This window comes from Thermobia domestica, chromosome 12 (genome assembly GCF_964235325.1).
Source record: "Thermobia domestica chromosome 12, izTheDome1.hap1.1, whole genome shotgun sequence".
NCBI classification, from domain to species: Eukaryota; Metazoa; Arthropoda; class Insecta; order Zygentoma; family Lepismatidae; genus Thermobia; species Thermobia domestica.
The window spans coordinates 172,522,076-172,528,075 of NC_137465.1; positions in this window are offsets into that span (position 1 = coordinate 172,522,076).

A 6,000-nucleotide genomic window follows, 5' to 3' on the forward strand; every position below is an offset into this window, starting at 1 on the left:
TCGTTATACGTACAATATACCTAATAAGAAAAACACTTGTAGATGAAATATAAGCTTTAGAAATATGAACTACTACTACTACAACTATTATATTATTACTATTATTATTGACCACATAGGTTCGGAGGCCAATTCACCAAAATCTGTTGATTCCATTCTTAGAAGCCCATTATTATTATTATTATTATTATTATTATTATTATTATTATTATTATTATTATTATTATTATTATTATTATTATTATTATTATTATTATTAGTTTTGAAATACTAACAGCTGAACTTCCTATTTGCTACTTATTTCCTATTTTGATGAATGTTGAACAATGACTTATGAGTAGAGACCGGATGTTTAGGCATTAAAAACCTAGAAAATAGGCAGGCAAATAGGCACTTAAAATTTAAAAAATAGGCAGTAAAATAGGCACTAAAGTGTAACTCGAAACAACAAAGATAAATACTCAATACAATTAAAAAAATAAATTCAAGTCATAGATATTGTTCAAAGAATATAGAAACATACCTGTTGTTAATATTTTTAATGTATATATAAAAACGAAGGTTGACATGTATTCCATGTATATTTTGTAAATACATTCTATACAGCGCTTTATCACTACATATAACAGTCCAAATTCTATACATTTTAATCAATACACATAGCAGTCGAAAGTTTTACAGCACTTTATTAGTACACATAGCAGTCCAAAGTTTTATTGCATCATATTACTACAGACAGCACTTATTTCTCGAAGAGGCAGAATCCTTTCTTGAGATACTAAATTATATATTTTTACCAATAAAGCATTATTTCGAAGAAAATGCATAGAATAGGCAATATTAGGCACTAAAGCAATTATTTAGGCAGGGAGGGGCCAAATAGGCAAAATAGGCAAAATAAAATTGTCTTAAATTGAAACTATAACAACCTATAAAAACTTTAAAACGTTATTTTTGACCATACCTTTAATATTAAAGAATAGGCATTTTGCCTAACATCCGGTCTCTACTTATGAGAAATGATAACTTCGATTAAAATTTATTGTGATTACAGAATTTAGCTTGAAGTACCGTGATGAATTCAATATGCTATTTCGATGACAGCAGAAATTATATTCTTTTGACACACATATTCATATGGCCACGTCTCTCGCAAGAGGAAACCAAAAGTGTCATAAAATTCCTGACGTAAGTTGTTAATTTATCACATCATTAACTTCACGAGTGATCAAAATGATGTGTTTGTGCATATAGCTTTCATTTTATTTATAGACCCTATTAATTGCTGTATATTTATATTTTATTGTTTGTGAAGTCAGTGTCAAGATTTTGTATCCTTGGCCTTTTTCTTTTGGCGCGAACAATTTTTTTCACTCATTCATGTCTGCATACTTTCTTTCATCTGTAGCGAAATGGATCCTCAGAAATGTGCATCGGTATATATAAAAGAGCAACCTTTGTGTAGATTTAGGCCATCTGTCCCGAAGGAAAAGAAAGGATGTTTCCATGCTTCTTTCCTACCGCGTAGGACCTTTGTTTCTTCAATTCCCAGTTTCAGTACAGTGCAGTTTATTGTACGTGTAACATGGAGCACGTTGCTAGTACACTTGGAGTGGAAGAGCAATTTGTTTTGCCCTGTACAAAAGCTCCAATTTAAGCAATACTTTACATGCAGTAACATAACTAGGTGGTTGCGTGTTAAAAGGACATTAGAAGAACTTAAAACACTAAAACGGCGTAATCGAATTTTCCGAAGAAATAAAATTAATTTCGATGATTTTTTCCAAACCAAACTTTGACTTTCCGCTGAATAAAGTCGAAGTCACTACTCCAAAAATGAAATGAAATGAAATCTCTAAGTTTTACATCTCACGGTTATGCTGGCTAGGCTAAAAGAGGCAGTGATGAAGAGAAATGAATGAAATGGTGAAATGAAGAAAGTGTGAGGAAACGAGAGAATCCCGAGAAAAAACATGCACACGATATTTGTCCTCCAGAAAGCTCACGTGGCGCGAGTTGGGATCGAACCAAGAACCCCATGCACCAGAGGTAAATGTTCTACCACTGAGCCATCGCGGCCTCTATTAATAAAATTGCAAACCTTTATTCATGTTATAAGTCTCAGCATACAGTACATATATACATTGTATTATTTGTACCTTTTATAAACTATGAGATGCAAATAATGCCACGGACCTTCTAACGTCGTAAATATATTTCACGTGAATTACTTTTCTATATTGAAAGTATTTATGGCGAAAACCTATCAACACGATATTTTCAGATTTCGAACATCCAAAACTGTAACGTTACGCGCTTAAAAGTAGGTCAGATAAGCTAGTGAATCTGCATGCATAGTAAAACTAAGTGAAGTTGACTGATAGTAACTCCCCCTCCATCACATTTGGTGCCTCAACTCTCTGTGCTATTCGCCTATCTTCACAAAATTGATTCCCTCCCTTCACAGTGTTTCACGAAAAGCACTTGGACCCAATAGAGCGCTCAACTCTTATTCGTTTGGTCCATAGGTCAATTTCAGCCACTGTCAAGTGAGCTTTTGGTGGACAAACACTGTGTGCTTGGGATTCTCCTGTTGCATCCAACTTTATTCAACCATTATCACCTATCTCATCATCAACCATAAGTCACGTTAACATGTTACTAATATATTAAACTTAAAGCGAGTTATACTAAAGTAATCGGTAATTAAAGGAATATTTAATTGACGTTATAATAACTGCTGTACTTACTCAGGCTTTTGTTTCCTTCCTTTGTTCTTTTTAGTTGTAAACAAACCTCGTTCAGTAAATGACTCATCATCATCATCATCATCATCATCATCTTATTATTATTATTATTATTATTATTATTATTATTATTATTATTATTATTATTATTATTATTATTATTATTATTATTATTATTCACCAATTTAATGCCCGAGGCTACAAATATCGTTCGGTAGTTAGTAAATATATGAAGCTTATAATAAACTAATAAGAGCGTGTTGCGTAGTAAAGTATTAACAGCACGAAGTAGAAGATATAGAATGAGGGGTGTTACGACCTCCCATGCCATGATACGATATGCATAAACCGACTCGCAAGAAAACGACAGTTGTTCTTTGTTCAATGACGTCACTCATGATGAAAGAAACAACTGTCCATAGGCGGTCAGAATCTCACATACAGATGGATGTATGAAATATATAGCTGACGTATATACGTATACATGTGTAGTATACGGAAGTTTGTTAGATGTCAGACACCCTGCAGCGACATGATATAATGTCTAAATGAGAAAAAGGCAGTAACTATATGGATAACGTATGCTCCGTACAGATTTCCGTACTAATCGTAAGGATTCCATATATTTGTACAACATACCGCTGTCCGAATAACGGATTTTTCTCAGTGTACACATAATTCTATACTATATGCAATAGTATCATATATACTTTGATTTTCATATTTATATTGCCAATGTAAATAGCAGCAATACAAAATATCAATATCAATATCAAAATACTTGTTTTTTTTTTTTTTTTTTTTTTTTTTTTTTTTTGTAGTTTCAATCAAATCATAGGGTCAGATAATGGGGGATCAGGGCCGTATTACGCATCCTTTTGCATTGTTTGCTTAATATATGGCCAAACATGTCTTGAGGCTGTGAACTGTGGAGCCTTTTACGTACTGCGAGCAGTGGCGGTTTTAGCGGGTAGACACGGGGCTACCCAAAAATATATAAAACTGAAAATATATAAACACTAAAAGATATAATAAAAAGTAAATATATTTTCACTTTTTCTATTAATGGTAAATAATTATTTAATGAACAGCATCAACAACTACTGTAAAAGTAATTTCCTATTGTCATTAATCAATCGAATGTGCATATGTATCCATACGTGAGGAGCGGACCTACCCAAAATTAAAATCCTAAAGCCGCCCCTGACTGCGAGCTTTAGCATGTTGGAGGTGAACAACTTGAAAACAATACATGTGAAATGACTTGATACTAGACCGAAGTAAGTTTGTTTTATCTTTGTTTCAGCTATAATGTCAAACGGTTTACTTGCAACTGAGTCAGTCAATTTTCAATTTCTATGCAGTTAGCTTTCTTTCTTTTTTTTCTTTTTCTTTAATCACATTCATTTTTACTGATATAGATGTGAATAACGCTGCTAATAAGAGAATAGTATCTAGTTATTTTTCCAAGAAGAACAAGTAGAATAACATCTACAATTTATGATAAAACTAAAAGAAAGAGTTATTCTTCTTACAGAATTATTGCGAAAAAATGAAATGAAATCTTTAAGTTTTACGTCCCACGCTTATGCCGGTTAGGCTAAAGGAGACGGTGATGAGATATGAATGAAATGGTGGAATGAAAAAGTGGGAGGAAACGGGAGAACCCCCAGAAAACCCAGGAGCATGGTGTTTGTCCACCATAAAGTCCACACGGCGCGAGCTGGGATCGAACCAGATACCCCAAGCAACGGAGGTGAACGCTCTACCACTGAGCCACCGCAGCTTCTATCTACAATCAAAATATAGGCATAATTAGAATAATTGCAAAACCTAAGGATTTCTGCTCAAGTACAACCCTGAAAACTATGTACATCGCTTCAAATTTCCATTTAATCCATCATATATATATATATATATATATATATATATATATATATATATATATATATATATATATATAAAATATTATTTGGTGACAATCAGTTTATCGGAAAAAACATTATTATTATTATTATTATTATTATTATTATTATTATTATTATTATTATTATTATTATTATTATTATTATTATGAAAATTAGTAATTGTGAAAGATAATAACTTCGATTAAATCTGCTATGATTACAGAATTTAGCTTGCAGTACCATCCTGAATTCAGTATGCTATTTTCATATCTGTGAGGAAGCTAAATTATTTCGATGCCTACATTCATGGAACCGAGCTGTTAACAAAAGAAGAGACACTTGTTTTCCCTGGCAGTCGTAAAAATGTGTATTTTGGCTCTTCCCCCTCCAGCCCAAAAGAAACCGTTGTTTCGGAAGCGGCGCAACTGGATTTTCTTTTATGTCAGCGGGAGGGCGATAGCAGGTAGCAAGCAAGACGGCCCAAAAAGTTGGACACTGTTGAACTTCTTGCAAGATGGAAAAAATGTTTTATGACCCTATCAAGACTATGTGTACACGGGGAAATATGGTAGGGTTTCAAGATTTTTTTAATGACAGCTACAAGATCTTGTACAAGATCTTTTATGGTGTAGATTGGCCTTTAGTCTTGGTCTTGCGTGCAAGACTCTTGCAAAAACTGCAAGACCAAGACTCTTGAACTCATCACTAAAATCTATAATGTGATAAAGTGATTGTATGAATATAATGGCGGAAACCATTTATCAACGCAAAGATATATAACTCATTACACAATATACTTCACCAATGAATGTTCTAAATGTTGTTATAATACATTCTTTGTGGATCGCTCATGATGCTGAAGGAAAAAGTTAAGAAAAACATCAGATCATAAATTTTGTAAATGAATTTAGAAAATGAGACGAGAAAAACTTTCCGAGTATCGAGATGAGACCAGAAAGATTTTTTTTTTTTTTTTTCAAAATCGGGACGAGAAGAGTTTTCTACAAAATTTACGAAATGAAATATTTAAGTTTTACGTCTTAAACGAGTCAGCCATGATAACAACGAATGGAATGGTGGTCGAATGCAGAAAGTGGGAGGAAATTGAAGAACCCCTGGGAAAACCACACACACGGTATTTGTCCGCCACAAAGCTCACTTGGCGCGAGCTGGGATCGAACCAAGGACCTTATGATGCACCACAGGTGAACGCTCTATCACTGAGCCACCGTGGCCCACTACAAAATTTATCAGAACGAGACAAGATAATGTTATTTCTCGTCCCATCCTGTGGGCATAAACAACATAGTTTTGAACAAATTATAATGTACCGGTACAACAAAGCA